Source organism: Moschus berezovskii, chromosome 13 (assembly GCF_049115385.1).
Source record: "Moschus berezovskii isolate FMDL1 chromosome 13, NW_MosBer_1.0, whole genome shotgun sequence".
NCBI lineage: Eukaryota > Metazoa > Chordata > Mammalia > Artiodactyla > Moschidae > Moschus > Moschus berezovskii.
In genome coordinates, this window is record NC_142472.1 from 91,278,517 (window position 1) to 91,298,303 (window position 19,787).

General features: G+C 40.3%; 1 protein-coding gene across 14 annotated transcripts in view; it reads left to right on the forward strand.

Moving 5' to 3' along the window:
• The window catches only part of LOC129557884 (liprin-alpha-1-like), a 149,939-nt gene that overhangs the window by 30,364 nt on the left and 99,788 nt on the right, over positions 1–19,787 (forward strand). For 6 of the 14 annotated variants that reach the window (XM_088842811.1, XM_088842809.1, XM_088842812.1 and 3 more), the window contains exons 1-2: positions 3,140–3,274; positions 4,211–4,332. The exons of 5 other annotated variants lie outside the window; for them this stretch is intronic. The gene's annotated coding sequence lies outside the window, so the exon portion shown is untranslated. Of the gene's footprint in view, positions 1–3,078; positions 3,275–4,210; positions 4,333–19,787 lie in introns of those variants that run through there. 3 more of the 14 variants (XM_088842799.1, XM_088842798.1, XM_088842797.1) reach the window with 1 other exon arrangement.

Sequence of the window (19,787 nt, forward strand, 5' to 3'; positions counted from 1 at the left end):
AATCCGTTCCGTCGCTCAGTCGTGTCCGACTCTTTGCGACCCCGTGGACTGTAGCCTACCAGGCTTCTCCGTGCATGGGATTCTCCAGGCAAGAATACTGGAGTGGGTTACCGTTTCCTTCTCCAGGGGATCTTCCGGACCCAGGGATCGAACCCGGGTCTCCCGCATTAGAGGCAGACGCTTTAACCTCTGAGCCACGAGGGAAGCCCTTACAGAGAATATTCATTTCTATTTTCCCACACATTCACCTATTTGTGGCTTTTAATTCCTTTAGAATTTTCATCTTGGATTACTTTTATCTTTTAGTGTAGGTTTGGGCCAGTAATTTTTCTGTTTTTGCCTATCCAGAAATGTCTTTACTTTGCCTTCACTTATTAAAGGGTATTTCTGCTGACCATAGTATTATGGTGAGCAGTTGTTTTCTCTTAGTTCTTTGAATAAGTCATTCTGTTGTTTTCTAGCATTCCAAAGTCCAGCAGTAGTTGTTCTGTTGAAGGTAAGGTATGTTTTTCCCCTCCACCGGTTGTTTTTCCGATATTTTTCGTTGGTTTTCCACAGTTTAAATGTGATATGTTTAGGTGTGTTTTTTGTATATATTCTTCTGGGGATTTGCATAACTTTTTGAATCTATAAAAAAGTGAAAGTGAAGTCGTTCAGTCATGTCCGACTCATTGTGACCCCATGGACTGTAGCCTACCAGGCTCCTCTGTCCATAGGATTTTCCAGGCAAGAGTACTGGAGCCGGTTGCCAGATCTATGGGTTGTCTTTAATCAGTTTTGACAAATTCTTGACCATCATCTTGTTATATATTGCCTCTGTTCCTTCTTTCTTCCCTCTTTTGAGGTTCCAGTTAAGTATATCCTAAACATTTTCGTGTGTTTTACACATCTACTATGTCTTTTTCTGTATTTTTCAGTAGGTTTTGGTCTGTCTGCTTCTGGTTTGGATATTTTCTATTGCCTTGTTTTCCATTTTGTCTGTTCTTTCTTCTGGTATATCTAATGAGCTCTTTACAGCATCATTTATGTATTTCACTTACAGAATTTCCATTTGGTCCTTCTTATGATCGATTCCAATTTTCTGGAATCCTTCATCTTTTATTTTCTCAAACATATTTCTCATGTACCGTCTTGGGACTGAGCTGAGTTGAGGCTGGGTTTCAGTTTTGACCGGCCTCTGCCTCCCTGTCATTTGCCCCCACTGCTGACATGTGGTCACTCAGGGGAGGGGCTTCCAGCTGCGAGTGAGTTATGCCCATTTCCCCTAGCTGGACTTGAGCCTCTAATTTATGTTTCCTCATACTGATAACACTGCCAAAATCTCCACTCTGCTTTTCAGAGGCATTGTGCTTAGCTTCCTAACCTCCTGCCCTATGCATTTCCAGACTTTTTAAATATCTTGAAGGGAAAATTAGCTCTGTGTCAGGCCCAAACCTCGGAACTTCCCTGTTCACCCATTTGTCCCTTTTGTTTTGAATTTTGTCTGTAGTCTTTTTTTTCCTTCTACTTTTTATTTTATATTGGAGCATCATCGATACAGTGTTGTGTTAGTTTCAGGGGGTACAGCAAGGTGATTCAGTTATATATATACATGTACTGTCTACGGTCTTGCACGACTACCAGAGCCCTGCTGGTTTCTTGGTTCTCTAGCATCAGCCTGGGCAAAAGTTGCATCTCAGTCTCTTGCCTTACACCCAGGTTCAGCAGATACCTCCTTGGAGAAGTGGCCTCGCTTATCGGGCCACCTCTGCCTGCTTTCCTGCTCTCTGATTCCTGGTCTGTCTAGTTCTTTTCCTTCAGTAGTTCTCTGGTAGCCTTCAAGAGTTACTTTAAAACTTTTCCTATATTTTGAAGTTGTTCTTGATGGGAACATTGATTTAATTTAAAGTTATTCATTTAAAATGATTTCTTCATGCTTGGAAGTGCTGGTTGCATATAGTTTGTTATATGTTATTATATATAAATATATGTTATATATATATGTATATATATACTATTATATGTAGTGTTATTTTATATATTACTATATACTATGTAGTAATAGTGATAATAAGTGGTAAAGTGATTGTCCCATATAGTTATGTATCATTTATCACATCTCTTACACAGTTAACTTCTTTGAACACAAGTTTCTCTAAGTGACGCTCGGTTTTGTGACGGCGTTGTGTATAGAAGGCTTCTGGAAAATGTTTTATATCAATGTAGAAATAAATTGAGTCTTAGTGGAAAGGCCTTGTGGTGAGAATATGTTACGAGGTAAAAGTCAGCAATGACTCTGAAACTGATTATATAAACATGTGAAAAAAATATTTGGTAGTCAAAAGCCCAGATGTACATTTCTTGGGATAATTGATGATTTTAGTATGGTTTTATGTTTGGGGCCACTATTTTTTCTTTTTGTTTCCTTAATATCAGCTTACAGTGTTAGCTCTGTTTACATCATGTGATTTCAGAGTTCAAAGAACTCTAATGTGTGTTTTTAAATTTTGCTTTTAATGTAAAAAGAACAGGAAAATATGAGACCAAAGTGATATCTCTTCCTTTACCTGCCACCTCAAAATGTGTCCCACTGTGTATAATGACTGCTCTTCCTCTCCTACCCTCTCCTTTCATTTTTTGTCCTCCTTTCCTATTGATACATGTTAGTTGGCAAAAATACAGAAATTGAAGTACTTAAGAAAAACAAATTTGAAATCTCTTGTAATCCCATTACCAAGCAGTAATCAGGTTTCTGAGCATTTGACACGTATCTTTTGTGGGGTTTTCTATGTAAAATGGACTGTATGTATTGTTATTTGTCGTTCTCAGCCAGGCCTTTTCATTAATATCACCTGTAATAATTAAAATATCCGTATAGATTCTGCAATACACCTCATACTTAACCAAATCAGAATCTCTAGGGGTAGGGTGAAGAGGGTTTTGTTGAGAAAAACAAAAACTTCCCTTCAGAAAATTTTAATTGCCTTCAGAAATCTTCTAAAACAGAAAAAACCAAGAATATTGCCATATTATATGTGAAGAAAACTTTGACTTGTATACAACTCTCCATCTAATGATTTGGTTTGGACTTTTTCCCAGCCATTCCGCCCTGGGGTGAATTTGGACTGCTGTCGAGATTTCCGCCATCTCTCTGTGCGCTCTGTTATTCTATCTGTGTGGAGTACGGACGTGTCACACTTCCCTGCCGCAGGCTCTGTCAGTGGGCTCACAGTGAGTGCTCGAGGCTCATGGAGCTGTTTGGTGTTCCTTGGCCTGAAGATATGGAATGCAGTAGGTGCGAAAATCATAGATTTTTCATGGACCATTGCTTCTTTTGCAGCATATTTAAAATTATTTGTCTTCTAGTTCATCAGTTTTTAAGAACTTTTCGAAGTGTGTATATTACTTATAATTTTGAACAGAAGTTTCATGCCTCAGAGCTGTTCATTTCCTTAGGAATTTGGAATAAAATGAAAAAGGTGGAAAAAGAAAAACATTTCAGTGAAGAAAATTTTAAAGTAATTAAGAAAAACATAAGATATTGATTGTTTGATATCTTTCCCTTAGTTTTTTTTTTTTTCTGGTTATAAAAGTAATGCCATTTATAAAGCATTAGAAGATATAGAGAACATAATCATTTGTTGCCTCATTATTAAATATCTCTAATGACTTAATGGGACTCAAATATCTTTATGATTTCGGTGTTATTGACTACAGTAGTTCTGTCATTTCTGTTTTTCTTCCTTTTTTTCAATGTTGGTTTTTTGATCATGCAACATGTGGGATCTTAGTTCCCTGATCAGAGATAGAACCCGTGGCCTCTGCACTGGAAGCACGGAGTCAACCACTGGACTGCCAGGAAAGTCCCTTTGTTCTGTTTTACTATCATGTATTACCATACCCAGACCCAGAAAATGTCAGATACTTTTCAAATCACTTCCAATATATAGATTGTAAGCATTTCCTAAAGGTTTGAGGACATTTACCTGACAGTCTTATAGATTTGTTTAAGAGAACATAATTGTCAGTAATAACGTGTATGGTAGTAATACTGCATTTTTTTATACTATAATGTTGTGCCTTTTCGTGTTCTTAAATGTTTCAAGGATAAAGCATAGATGAATACCTATAAAGCTCTTACTGTCTAGCTTTGTCCAATAATATTTTGCAGTGTTTGCTTCAGACTTTTTTTTTTTTTTTGGCCACACCCAAGATCCCACATGGCTTGCAGGATCTTAGTTCCCCCAACTAAGGATGGAACCTGGGGCCCAGACAATGAGAATACCAAGTCCTAACCATTGGACCACCAGGGAATGCCCCAGATTTCTTTTTTAAAGAAATAAAACAGTACAGGTAGAGTTGAAGATTCCTTCGTTAGTATTCATCTTGATTTCATTTCCTTCTTTTCTCCCCAGAGATGAGATCATCAGTGTTGAATCTGTCGTTAATTCTTCTTGTGTTTGTTTTTACACTCTTAGTGTACATCACAAGCATATCCATAAGCAACATTCTATGCTTTTTTACGTTCCATATATATATATAAATATATAATGTTGTACATGTATCTGTGTTTATATCTGTATCTGTTGTTTATATTTGTTAGCCTGGTTCTTTCCTCTTAATTGCTGTGTAATGGCCAATTGTGTTAATACTACTATCTGTAGTTACTTAGCCATCTTCTACTGATGGTCATTTAAGTTATTTCCAAGGGTTTGCTATTATGGGCAGTGCTGCACAGAACACTTAATTCTCCTTCATGTTTAAAATCAATTTTATTTATCATCTGTCAATAGCCCTTGGAGATAGGTAAAAAGCCCACGTTGTCACTGTCATTTGATAGATGGAGAAACTTAAAACATGTGTTAGTTACTTGTAGTCAGTTCACTGACAGCTGGCTTTCTTTGTCTACTCTGTTTTTCATCTGTTTGACATACTCTCTTGTCTAGACCCATCAAACCATTCATCCACTGTCTCCCCAAAACCTTATAGTATTTATTGTTCCTCTTTTAGAAATCTAAATTTATTGGTATTTATAACAACAGTTATGAATTACCTTGGCAGGAATCCTATTTTAAGTTTTGTGTCTAACTACAATTGTTTAGTGGTCTTTTTATTTTAATAGATTATGTACAGTTATAGAAATGTCATTATGATCTCTGTTTTGTTAGTATTAAATCTGTTTTATGTCCTCAGTATTTTGCCTGGAGTTGCCTAACTCTGAATTCTTCCTTAACTTCTGACAAACTGATCTCTCATAATAACCTTTCATTCTTCCACATCTCTCATATCCTTGTTCATACTGTACCTCTTCTTCAGTTTTATGGATACCCCAAAGTTATGGGGTTTGATCTCAGCTTTCCTAATAGCTCCCTTCCTGATCTCATTTCTTTTCTTACTTAGGTTAAACTTTGTTGTCTGTCACATAAAATAGTACTTTTGCTAACAATTTCAACTTATTCCATCTACTGTGCTTGTTCAGATCTCTAGCTGGACCAATTCAACTAATTTATTACAAGTTAATTATGCTGCATATTTAATTATTTAAATCATAGCAACACCTTTTTTTTTATTACAGTCCAAATTCTATCATTGTTTTATTATATTTGCTTTATCACATCTGTCCATCCCTCTACTGATCTACTAATCTACATTACTCTTTGAGTGTATTTAAAAATAAAAGAGAGACAACAGTTACTGTCCTCACAAATATTTTATTAGGTCCTTCACCAAACATTTGTCTGTAGTGTTTTTTTTTTTTCTTCCGTTTAAAACTTTACAAGGAAATGCACAGATCTAAAGACAGCACCTGAGTTTTTATTAAAAACCTGCAGCTTAGAAAGCCAAATCCTTAGAAGGGTGTAGAACCTGATCATTACCATTGCCTCACGCTCTCATGCTCCTTGCTAGTCAGCCCATGTCTGTGCCATCCTCTGGAGGCAACTGCTGTTTAGTATCCTTCCTAGATGATCACTGTGTGTATTCTAGAGCTTCATACAAATGAAGCCATACGTGTATAACTCTCATTGTGCTTGAGTGAAGAGTGCTCTTCTTTGCTCTGTTTTCAAGACTCATTAATGGTTTTGTGTTCATTAATAGTTCTTTCCTTTTTCTTGTCTTCCATTGTATAGATTACTATATTTGGCTTATCCATTCTCCTGTTGCTAGACAGTTTAAACCATAGCCGCTCTGTTTGCTCTTTGTCTTTAGTCAGTTTTCAGTGTGGTCAACGGGAAAGTTTCTATTCATTCTCCCCAGCACTTATGCCAAATCTACGTCACTCACTTCAAACCTATATTTCATTTCACAGTCATTCCGTATGTGACCCTTACTCCCCTCAACCTCAGTCTGTCCTCCTTCCCTGAAAATCACTTCAGCATTTTGTGCACACTATTGTGGTCTGCTAGTCTGCTACATGTCACTCAGTCCAGTCCTTCTTAATTTCCTTTCTTGCATCTTCTTCTTCCTGGTGCTTCTTAGCAATCTGTTTCTGTTCTTTTTGATTCTACATGTTTCCTCTGGATAATTTCATCTCACTGATTTTAACCATTCCCCACACGCTGATGCCTCCTAAATCCAAATCTATACCTTTGTCATCTTTCTGGTAAGTTCCAAATCTGCCTAACAAGCAGCCATTGGATATCCTAACCTGAATTTGTCTCAAGTACCTCAACTTCAACATGTCTAAAATTGATTTTACTTCTTGCTCATTTTATTTTTTTTAATTCCTAGAAGGCATATTCCTCCTTCATTGACCCAAGCTCCCACATCCAGTCAGTTGTAGATTCTGTTGCTTTTATTTAACTAATTTCACAGCTGTCTCATTCTCACTGCCTGATCTGGTTTTAGTTATGGCTCATCGGATATCTCTGCTCTCAATTTTGTACAGCTCAAATGTCTTCCATACTCCTTCTAGTCATCTTTCTAATTAACTTGTATGTGGGGTGAGCGCTCAGTCATGTAGAACTTTTTGAGACCCCGTGGACTATATATATAGCCCACCAGACTCCTCTGTCCATGCATGAAATTTTCCAGGCAAGAATATTGGAGTGGGTTGCCATTTCCTTTTCCAGGGAATCTTTCCGACCCCAGGATCGAACCCACGTCTCTTGTGTCTCCTGCAGTAGCAGGCAGGTTCTTTACCAGTTGAGCCACCAGGGAAGCTGTTAAGTTGGGTAAGGGCCATATGAATATATTTAGTCAACAGTCATCCATTCAGCAAATATCAATTGGATGTCTTCCATGTGCTTGACCGGAGAAGGCAGTGGCAACCCACTCCAGTACTCTTGCCTGGAAAATCCCATGGGCGGAGGAGCCTGGTGGGCTGCAGTCCATGGGGTCACTAAGAGTCGGACACAGCTGAGCGACTTCATTTTCACTTTTCACTTTCATGCATTGGAGAAGGAAATGGCAACCCACTCCAGAGTTCTTGCCTGGAGAATCCCAGGGACGGGGTGACCCTAGTGGGCTGCCGTCTGTGGGGTCACACAGAGTGTGACGTGACTGAAGTGATTGAGCAGCAGCAGCAGCATGTGCTAGACACTACTCCAGATAGTGGAGATGAGTAGTGAACAAAACCTGGTCTGTTCTAATGGAGCTACAGTTCAAGTGATGGCTGTAATGGTAGGATATAGATAAGCAGATAATGTCAGATAGCAGTGACTGCCAATAAGAAAGAATAGAGTTAGGTGACATTAGGGAAGTCCTTTTTTAATAAGGAGACAGTGTGACAGGGACGTGAATGAAATGAGAGAACAAATGATACAGATATCTAGGGAAGATCGGTCCAGGCAGAGGAAGCAGAGCAACAAGTGCAGAGGCTCTGAAGTGGAAGCGTGCTGGTTATATTCACAGAACAACGGGGACACCACAGAGGCTCGAGCCGTGTGAGTAAGGGAGAAGGGAAGGAAATTCGATCAGAAAGCACTGGGGTTGGGAGGTGTCTTTAGAGCTCCTTTATGGAATTTGGATTTGATTCTGAGTGAGTCAGAAGATGTTGAGCAGAAGAGACATGATCATGAGCACAGGGGTGGCATGTCTTTAAAGAATCACCCTGGTTCTTGTGTACAAATGGAGATGAAGTGGAAGACACTCCAGAAATCCAAGGATGAGGTACTAATCGCTCAAACTGGGTGGATGCTGTGGAGGATGTGGAAAGTGGTCAGATTCTAGATACGTTGCGAAATCGAATGACAAGAAGTGCTGGTAGGTTGTGAGGTGGATACTCAGAAGCAGTTTCAAGGAGGACCCCAAGGGTTTCGGCCTGAGCAACTAGAAGAGTGGGATTACCATTTGTGAAAATGGAGAAACTAAGGAGTGGAAATCAAGAGTTTGGTTTTGGAAGGATTGGAAAGTAAGGAGTGTGTCTGTGATGAGTTGGTGGTTGGATGTAGAGATGTGTCCATTGATATGTTTATGTCAGTGTTTACACACACACGCATACACATGTTTCTGAAAGTGCTTACCTCTTATGCTTCCAGTTCATGCGCTCTTCGTGCCCCAGCAACACTACACACACCCTGTTTGAACCTCTGTGCCTTTGCTCGCATTTTTTGTTAGAATACTGATTGCCATACTGCCAGTACAGGCAAATACTGATTCAAAAATCCTGTGTTGAGGGACTGACATGAAGTCTTTCATAATTTTGATTGCTTCATATGTCATGCTGCTGTATCTTGTATTGTGTTTACAAGTTTGTGCCTTCTTTTGAACTCAAGGATAGAGTGTTTTTTAGGTGTTTTTCTCTTAAAGCCCTGGCTTACTGCAGAGTTCTAATAAATGCCTCTGTGCAGTGAGTTTCTGTCATTTCTCTTTATAATCCAAGCCTTGTGAAGAAAACGGTTTGTATTAATCAGCTTCAGTATAAGCTTATACATGTATTTGGCAAACTTAATATCAGTGACAGTTTCTTGGAAACGATTTGATCCATGTAACTACTGAATATCTAGTTGATGGGAGTCTGAAGGCTTAGAAACTGGTGCTGCCAAGAAAACTGAAAATGCAGGAAGTTCATGAGAACAGTACTTGCGATCATGTGAGAATGTCTGCAGCACGTCCCTGATTTTTTCTGTACTGTGCGTGTGATGCTTTCTCAAGTCTGGAAAACTGTCAAAATGCAGATTTCTTGGGCCCTAACATAGGCATAATAAAATAGAATTTGAGGTGCTGAAGAATGTCTCATCCTCTCCTACCCTCTCCCCATGTCCATAAGTGTCTTCTCCATGTCTGTTTCTCCGTTGTTGCCCTATAAATAGATTCTTCAGTAGTGCTTTTCTAGATTCCATATATATGCATTCGAATACAATATTTATCTTTGTCTTTCTTACTCACTTCACTCTGTGTGATAGCTTCTAGGTTCATCCACCTCATTAGAACTGACTCAGATGCCTTCCTTTTGATGGCTGAGTCATATTCCATTGTGCATATGTACCACAATTTCTTTATCCATTCATCTGTCAATGGACAACTAGGTTGCTGCAGTGAACAATGGGATACATGGGTCTCTTTCAACTTTGGTTTCCTCAGGGTATATGCCTAGGAGTGGGATTGCTGGGTCATATGGCGGTTTTATTCCTAATTTTTTAAGGAATCTCTATACCGTCTTCCATAGTGGCTGTATCAATTTACATTCCCATCAACAGTGCAAGAGTGTTCCCTTTCCTCCACACACTCTCGGCATTTATTGTTTGTAGATGTTTTTGATGATGGCCGTTCTGGCCGCTGTGAGGTGATATCTCATTGTAATTTTGATTTGCATTTCTCTAATAATGAGCAGTGTTGAGCATCTTTTCATGTGTTTGTTATCCATCTGTATGTCTTCTTTGGAGAAATGTCTGTTTAGGTCTTTTTCCCACGTTTTGGTTGGGTTGTTTGTTTTTCTGTCATTGAGTTGTAGGAGCTGCTTGTATATTTTGGAAATTAATCCTTTGTCAGTTATTTCATTTGCTATTATTTTCTCCCATTCTGAGGGCTGTCTTTTCACCTTGCTTATCGTTTCCTTTGCTGTGCAAAGGATTTCAAGTTTAATCAGTTTCCACTTGTTCACTTTTGTTTTTATTTCCATTACTCTAGGAGGTGGGTCATAGAGTATCTTGCTTTGATTTACGTCATTGAGTGTTCTGCCTATGTTTTCTTCTAAGAGTTTTATAGTTTCTGATCTTACATTTAGGTCTTTAATCCATTTTGAGTTTATCTTTTTGTAGGTGTTAGAAGTGTTCTAATTTCATTATTTTACATGTAGCTGTCCAGTTTTCCCAGACCCGTTTATTGAAGAGCCCGTCTTTGCCCCATCGTAAATTCTTGCCTCCTTTGTCAAAAATAAGGTACCCATAGGTGCATGGGTTTATTTCGGGCTTTCTCTCTTGTTCCATCAGTCTATATTTCTATTTTTGTGCCAGTACCATACTATCTTGATGACTGTAGCTTTGTAGTATAATCTGAAGTCAGGAAGGTTGATTCCTCCAACTCCATTCTTTGTCAGGACTGCTTTGGCTGTTTGGGATCTTTTGTGTTTCCATATGAATTGTGCAGTTTTTTGTGCTAGTTCTGTGAAAAATGCCATTGGTAATTTGATAGGGATCGCGTTGAGTCTGTAGATTGTGTTTGGTAGTATAGTCATTTTCACAGTATTGACTCTTCCTACCCAGAAACATGGAATATCTCTCCATCTGTTTGTGTCATCTTTGATTTCTTTCACCAGTGTCTTATACTTTTCTGTGTACAGTTCTTTTGTCTGCTTCAGTTCAGTTCAGTTCAGTCGCTCAGTCGTGTCCGACTCTCCGCGACCCCACGAATCACAGCACGCCAGGCCTCCCTGTCCATCACCAACTCCCGGAGTACACTCAAACTCATGTCCACAGAGTCGGTGATGCCATCCAGCCATCTCATTCTCCGTCGTCCCCTTCTCCTCCTGCCCCCAACCTTTCCCAGCATCAGAGTCTTTTCCAGTGAGTCAGCTCGTCTCATGAGGTGGCCAAAGTATTGGAGTTTCAGCTTTAGCATCAGTCCCTCCAATGAACATCCAGGATTGATCTCCTTTAGAATGGACTGGTTGGATCTCCTTGCAGTATAAGGGACTCTCAAGAGTCTTCTCCGACACCACAGTTCAAAAGCATCGATTCTTCGGCGATCAGCTTTCTTCACAGTCCAACTCTCACATCCATACATGACCACGGGAAAAACCATAGCCTTGACTAGACGGACCTTGGTTGGCAAAGTAATGTCTCTGCTTTTTAATATGCTATCTAGGCTGGTCATAACTTTCCTTCCAAGGAGTAAGCGTCTTTTAATTTCATGGCTGCAATCAGCATCTGCAGTGATTTTGGAGCCCAAAAAAACAAAGTCTGACACTGTTTCCACTGTTTTTCCATCTATTTCCCATGAAGTGATGGGACCAGATGCCATGATCTTTGTTTTCTGAATGTTGAGCTTCAAGCCAACCTTTTCACTCTCCTCTTTCACTTTCATCAAGAGGCTTTTGAGTTCCTCTTCACTTTCTGCCATAAGGGTAGTGTCATCTGCATATCTGAGGTTATTGATATTTCTCCCAGCAATCTTGATTCCAGCTTGTGCTTCTTCCAGCCCAGCGTTCCTCATGATGTACTCTGCATATAAGTTAAATAAGCAAGGTGACAATATACAACCTTGACGTACACCTTTTCCTATTTGGAACCAGTCTGTTGTTCCATGACCGGTTCTAACTGTTGCTTCCTGACCTGCATACAGGTTTCTCAAGAGGCAGGTCAGGTGGTCTGGGATTCCCATCTCTTTCAGAATGTTCCACAGTTTATTGTGATCCACACAGTCAAAGGCTTTGGCATAGTCAATGAAGCAGAAATAGATGTTTCTCTGAAACTCTCTTGCTTTCTCCATGATCCAGCGGATGTTGGCAATTTGATCTCTGGTGCCTCTGCCTTTTCTAAAACCTGCTTGAACATCTGGGAGTTCACGGTTTACATACTGCTGAAGCCTGGCTTGGAGAATTTTGAGCATGACTTTAGTAGCGTGTGAGATGAGTGCAATTGTGCGGTAGTTTGAGCATTCTTTGGCATTGCCTTTCTTTGGGATTGGAATGATGACTGACCTTTTCCAGTCCTGTGGCCACTGCTGAGTTTTCCAAATCTGCTGGCATATTGAGTGCAGCACTTTCACAGCATCATCTTTCAAGACTTGAAATAGCTCAACTGGAATTCCATCACCTCCACTAGCTTTGTTCGTAATGATGCTTTCTAAGGCCCACTTGACTTCACATTCCAAGATGTCTGGCTCTAGGTCAGTGATCACATTATCGTGACTATCTTGGTCGTGAAGATCTTTTTTGTACAGTTCTTCTGTGTATTCCTGCCACCTCTTCTTAATATCTTCTGCTTCTGTTAGGTCCATACCATTTCTGTCCTTTATCGAGCCCATCTTTGCATGAAAAGTTCCCTTGGAATCTCTAATTTTCTTGAAGAGGTCTCTTGTTTTTCCTATTCTGTTGTTTTCCTCTATTTCTTTGCATTGATCACTGAGGAAGGCTTTCTTATCTCTCCTTGCTATTCTTTGGAACTCTGCATTCAGATGCTTATATCTTTCCTTTTCTCCTTTGCTTTTCGCCTCTCTTCTTTTTACAGCTATTTGTAAGGCCTCCTCAGACAGCCATTTCGCTCTTTTGCATTTCTTTTCCATGGGGATGGTCTTGGTCCCTGTCTCCTGTACAATGTCACGAACCTCCGTCCAGAGTTCATCAGGCACTCTATCAATCAGATCTAGTCCCTTAAATCTATTTCTCACTTCCACTGCATAATCATAAGGGATTTGATTGAGGTCATATCTGAATGGTCTAGTGGTTTTCCCTACTTTCTTCAATTTAAGTCTGAACTTCGCAATAAGGAGTTCATGATCTGAGCCACAGTCAGCTCCTGGTCTTGTTTTCGCTAACTGTATACAGCTTCTCCATCTTTGGTTGCAAAGAATATAATCAATCTGATTTCGGTGTTGACCATCTGGTGATGTCCATGTGTAGAGTCTTCTCTTGTGTTGTTGGAAGAGGGTGTTTGCTATGACCAGTGCATTCTCTTGACAAAACTCTATTAGCCTTTGCCCTGCTTTATTCCGTGCTCCAAGGCCAAATTTGCCAGTTACTCCAGGTGTTTCTTGACTTCCTACTTTTGCATTCCAGTCCCCTAGAATGAAAAGGACATCTTTTTTGGGTGTTAGTTCTAAAAGGTCTTGTAGGTCTTCATAGAATCGATTAACTTCGGCTTCTTCAGCAGTACTGGTTGGGGCATAGGCTTGGATTACTGTAATATTGAATGGTTTGTCTTGGAAACGAACAGAAATCATCCTGTCATTTTTAAGATTGCATCCAAGTACTGCATTTCGGACTCTTTTGTTGACCATGATGGCTACTCCATTTCTTCTAAGGGATTCCTGCCCACAGTAGTAGATATAATGGTCATCCGAGTTAAATTCACCCATTCCAGTCCATTTTAATTCACTGATTCCTAGAATGTCGACGTTCACTCTTGCCATCTCCTGTTTGACCACTTCCAATTTGCCTTGATTCATGGACCTAACATTCCAGGTTCCTATGCAATATTGCTCTTTACAGCACCGGACCTTGTTTCTATCATTGGTCACAACCACAACTGGGTATTGGTTTTGCTTTTGCTCCATCCCTTTATTCCTTCTATAGTTATTTCTCCACTGGGCTCCAGTAGCATACTGTGCACCTACCGACCTGGGGAATTCCTCATTCAGTATCCTATCATTTTGCCCTTTGTTACTGTTCATGGGGTTCTCAAGGCAAGTGTACTGAAGTGCTTTGCCATTCCCTTCTCCAGGGGACCACATTCGGCTGTGGTCCATGTGATTAGATCAGCTAGTTTCCTGTGATTATGATTTCAGTTTGTCTGCCCTCTGGTGCCCCCTAGCAATACCTACCGTCTTATTTGGGTTTCTCTTACCTTGGTCGTGGAAAATCTCTTCACAGCCGCTCCAGCAAAGTGTAGCCGCTGTACCTTACCTTGGACTTTTATTCCTAGATATTTAATTGTTTTTGTTGCGGTGGTGAATGGGATTGATTCCTTAGTTTCTCTTTCTGATTTTTCATTGTTAGTATATAGAAATGCAAGTGATTTCTGTGTATTGATTTTGTGTCCTGCAACTTTGCTAAATTCACTGATTAGCTCTAGTCATTTTCTGATACTGTCTTTAGGGTTTTCTATGTACAGTATCATGTCATCTGTAAACAGTGAGAGCTGTACTTCTTCTTTTCTGATCTGAATTCCTTTTATTTCTTTTTCTTCTCTGATTGCTGTAGCTAGGACTTCCAGAACTATTTTGAATAATAGTGGTGAAAGTGGACACCCTTATGTTGTCCCTGATCTTAGGGGGAATGCTTTCAGTTTTTCACCATTGAGAATAATGTTTGCTGTAGACTTATCATATATGCCCTTTACTAGGTTGAGGAAAGTTCCTTCTGTGCCCATTTTTTGAAGTTTTAATCATAAATGGGTGCTAAATTTTGTCAAAGGCTTTTTCTGCATCCATTGGATTTCATAGTGCCAGTAAAGTCGACAGCTCCAACAGAGGGGGGGGCAGGGAAGGAGAAAAAGAAGAAAAAAGCCAAAAGAATCTACAGAAGAAGTCAAAAAATAAGAATAATAAATGTTTTTCTTGAGTCATTGCTGTCAGCGTCCTTTCCCTCGCTGGGAGTCACAGTCCACTTTTACCTCCCTAGGATGCCCTCCAGCACTGTGCTGATCTCTGGACCTGCTGTGGGGGCAGCTTAGATTCTAATCTGGTCCAACTCCTGTGTGTTCTTGCCTCCAGTGTCCAAAGCTATCAGAACTAGTGAGTTTTCTTTTGTGGGAGTTCTCAATGACCTTTTATATATTCCATAGACACAGAGTCTGCCTAATTGATCATGTGGATTTAATCTGTAGCTTGTACAGCTGGTGGGAAGGTTTTAGGTCTTCTTCCTTAGCCACACTGCCCCTGGGTTCCAGTTGTGGTTTTATTTCCACCTATACATGTGGTCCTCCACTGGGGTTTGCTCCTGCGGCTGCCCTGGAGGACTTGGGTTTGCCCCTGTGAAGGCCAGGTGTGGAGGTGGTTCCTCTGCTTGGGTTGCAGGGGTTCTGGCAGCACCAGGTACTCAAGGGAGTTGGCGACGAGGGCAGCAGGACGTACAGTGCTCTAGAAGGGTATGGCAACCAGTATTGGCCAATACGCTCCAGTATTCTTGTCTGGAGAACGCCCCTCCTCCCTGACAGAGATGCCTGGCAGGTCACAGTTTACAGGACAGCAAAGAGTTGGACAGGACTGAAGCGACCCTGTGGGCGTAGACGCAAGATAGCGGACAGCTGCCTGTGGCAGCTCTGCCCCAGTGAGAGTTGAACTTGAAGGTGGTGCAGCTGCTTGGGTTGCAGGGACCCTGGCAGTGCCTAGTGTGCAAGGATACGGACTTCCTCCGCTGCCAGAGTTACGTCCCTATCAGAGCCTCTTGTAGCCGGCGATCGAAAGGCCTCTTTGGCCATTCTACCTTAGCTCTGCCTGCTCGAACACTTAGAGGGCTACCTTGCCTGGGGTCCTTCTCTGTTGTTCGGTGTGTCAGGCACATAGAGGGGCCCCCCTGGCTAGAATCCTAGTCTGTAGGTTGGCGCCTCTGGCACTTAACGTGACACCCTGGGTGGGGTCCTACTCTGTAGTTCAGTGTGTCAGGTGTTTGATGGGCCAGCCTATTGTCCAGCTGCCGATGCTGGCGTGTGGGGAGAGAGAGGCTATGGTGATGGCTCCATCCCCTACCCGTGACTCCACTTGAATGGATTCCACTTGATCGGGAGAGAAGCCAAAGACTCTGCCTACCTGATTCAGAGCCAAAGTCTCGGAAACAATAATTGTACTTCAGTTCAGTCAGTTCAGTCGCTCAGTCGTGTCCGACTCTCCGCGACCCCATGAATCACAGCACGCCAGGCCTCCCTGTCCATCACCAACTCCCGGAGTTCACTCAGACTCATGTTAGGCCACCACAATAACGATACATATATCCTTGGTGTTTTTCTTCTTCTGTGAGGCTTTTTTCCCACTTTAGCGTGAATAATTTTTTCTATTTAATTAAAAAGAATTTAAGCCCCAGCGTCTTTGGTAGATGATGGATCTAAATTGGGAAAATATTTTCCATATTGTGTTGAAATAAAGTCACGTTGCAAAATTCTGTTGATTGACATTAGAGTGTTGTTAGTGGAGACTGGTTGTTGAAAAGATAGGAAAAGTAGGCTCTTCACAGCGAGGCAGGCAGCTGTAGAAAAAGGACGATGACCAAGATATAGGGATAGTGGTGGAGGCGGATTGTCTGCCTTTTCTGCTGGGGATTCTCCATCAGTTCCCAGTAAAGAGACCGAAGAAATACATCAGATGAGGCTTTTCCACTGTTAAGGTGGTATTTTAAAATTTAACTTTATTTTATATTGGAGTAATGTTGATTTATGATACTGTGCTAGTTTCAGGTGTACCGCAAGGCGATTCAGTTATGCATGTACAGATATCCATTCTTCTTCTATTCTTTCCCCATATAGGTTATTACAGAATATTGAGTGCAGTTGTTGATTCTCTGTTTTATATACAGTAATGTGTATCTGTTAATCCCAAACCCAATTTATCCCTCCTTTCCACTTTTCCCCTTTTGTAACTGTAAGTTTATTTTCAAAGTCTATGAGTCTCTTTCTGTTTAGCTTGAGTTGCTTTCTCACTGTATCGTTATCATGGCAGGTACTGACTTGTCTTCCCTGGGGATTTGGCTTTAACCAGAACCGTGTAATACACAATGTCCCACGTTACAACCTTCTGACCTACAATTCTCCTCTTTACTGTCTTGCTCAGTTGAAGGTTTTGGTTGTTGCTGTTATTACTGATTTTGTTTTTAGCACTCCTTTAATATAAGCATTTGTGATATATGGACAGTATTTCTAATTTATGAAAGATAATACAATGCAGTTAAAAATTACTGAAGGAGTCATCGGATGCGGTTTCTCCCCCAAGTTCCCTTTTTCTCCTCTCCTCCTTTTCTGGGTAAACGTATTCAGTCCCATACTTTGGATTATATAGGTCAACTTTTCTTCTGAACTGCGACGTGTATCTGTTTATATGACATCTCCAACTCAACGTGTCTGAAATACAATTCTTAATTTTTCTTCTTAAACCCTGTCACTGTTCCTGCATTCCATCCCCAATTATTTCCATTCAGTAAACGGTATTGTCATCTGTGAGTAGTTGTTCATTTGCTAAGTCGTGTCTGACTCTTTGCAACCCCGTGGCCTGCAGCCCACCAGGCTCCCCGTCTCATCGAGTTTGCTCACCTTCATATGCATGAAGTCAGTGATGCTGTCTAACGGTCTCATCCTCTGCTACCTGCTTCTCCTTTTCTCTTCAGTCTTTGTCAGCATCAGGGTCTTTGCCAGTGAGTCGGTTCTTCACATCAAGTGTCCAAAGTATTGGAGCTTCAGCATCAGTCCTTCCATTGAATACTCAGGGTTGATTTCCTTTAGGATTGACTGGTTTGATGTCCTTGAAGTCAAGGGGACTCTCAAGAAGCTTCTTCAACACCACAGTGAACTAAAGCATCAGTTCTTTGGCACTCAAACTTCTATATGGTCCAACTCTAACAGCTGTACATGAGTACTGGAAAGATCATATCTTTGACTGTATGGACCAGTCCAGCTATAATCATGCGCCGGTTAGAGATAAAGTGTAACAAGGGAATTTTTAAACAGAGTCAGCCTAAAAGACAAAATAAGCTAATTTGTAGAATAGAAATGCAAAATGATGACTGGAGATAAAAGCGTGGGCTACTAGAATCCAGGTCTGAAGTGGCTGGGGTGGCTAGGCATTCAGTTTCTATGGGTATACAGAAGTAAAATTGTTACATGGGAGTCAGAGAGTCCTCTGACTAGGCTTATCAGTTAAAAGTAGGAGTCAGAAATGGAACTCTCCTGCTCCTAGAAGAAAGTTTACATGAAAGGTGGAACCAGCTCTTTTCTGAAACTGCATTTAGCATAAACACACTTAAAATATTTATCTAGAGATGGGAGAGGGCCAAACTTGAATGACTCAGTAGCTGAGTCTATGGTAGCTGATAATGCCTGGAGTGTGCAGTCATCAGTATTAGACCTGGTTTTTAACTAGGGCCCCATAAAGTAAAGTGAAGTCGCTCAGTCATGTCCGACTCTGCGACCCCATGGACTGTAGCCCACTAGACTCCTCCGTCCATGGGATTTTCCCAGCAGGAGTACTGGAGTGGATTGCCATTTCCTTCTCCAGAGGATCTTCCCAACCCAGGGATCAAACCTGGGTCGACCGCCTGAGCCCTCAGGGAAGTCCAGGGCCCCATGGGTACTGGTAAAGACAAAAATGAATGAAACATGGTGGATAAATAGAGGGAGTGAGTAAACAGAAATTCCAAAGCACAATTAAAGAAAAAAAGCTAAACCTAAGAAGTCATTCAATAAAATCAAGTCAGGAGATGGATTCACTCCCAAATGTAATGAAAGTAGTAAATAGAAAGTAATAATTTTCTAAAGACTTATTTTAAAAATATGTATGTTTAGGATTCTTCAATAGATAAATAATAAAAAGCACTTTAAAAGAATAAGAACTTATGATAAATTAGCAGAAATGAAATAAGAATAGACAAACATAAAAGTCAATTTGCCTAGAAATGTAGTTATAGGAATTAGGTCAATAGATGGAATGAATTCTAAAGTAGACATGATTAAAGAGAGAACTAGTAAAGTGGAAAATTGTTCTAACTCTAGATCACCCAGAATGCATAATAAAGACATAAAATACTCAAAATTACCTAATTATGCCATTAAGAGATATTAAAAATAGGTTGAGAAGCTTCAGTATACATCGAATGGGAGTTCTAGAACAAGGGGCTGTAAGAATGACTAAGAAATGATAACTAAAGAACTACATCCTGAATTTATCAGAACTGAAAACTTGAAACCTCACATTAAAAGTACGCTCTGCATACTAAGCAGGACAAGTAAAAACCAATCACAATGAGAAAGATTCTTTGCAAGTATAAGGATAGAGCAACTAGAAGGCTAGAGACATTTAAAAGTTACCAGAGAGAAGAAATCTCCAAAAGATTATCAACTGTGCAGGCTTCTCCACAGCAACAATCGTGGCTAGAAGATAATGAACTAATATCTTTAAAATGCTGAGTGATGATAACTTTATCCATCTAAAGCACCACTGAAGATTGAGGACAAGAGAAAGACATTTTGGGTCAAGGATAAAATAATTTATCTTCAGCATACCCTATCTATAAGAATTTCTAAAAAGCATCCTTTAGCAGAAAGAAAAGAGAACCCCAAGATAGGATGAGGGTGTACTTTTTGGCAAAGCCACTAAACAATGATAATAACAAAACCAATTATTTTTGTAAAGGTTATTCTGATTCTCTGGAAAATAATAACAAGGAGTATTAGGTAGCTCAAGTGTGCTAGGAGCATAGTCTTGTTCAAGAAGATGGAAGTGCTGAATACTTTCAACTATAACTTTTTCTCATAAAGCCAAGTATAAGTACATATTGTAAATGTATGTATGTATTTAATGAGCACCTGCTATGTCCCAGACACTGATCTAGGCTCTGGGAATAAGACCACTGGGGGAAAAAAACTCCTCGTTGAGTTTATACTTTAGTAGGAGGAAACTATATATTGTTTAAAAACAGTAGTATAGCACAGACAGGCTTGAAAGAAATACATTGGTAAATAGGAAAAGATACGCTTGACAAATGTGATGGTCTGATGAGGAAACACACT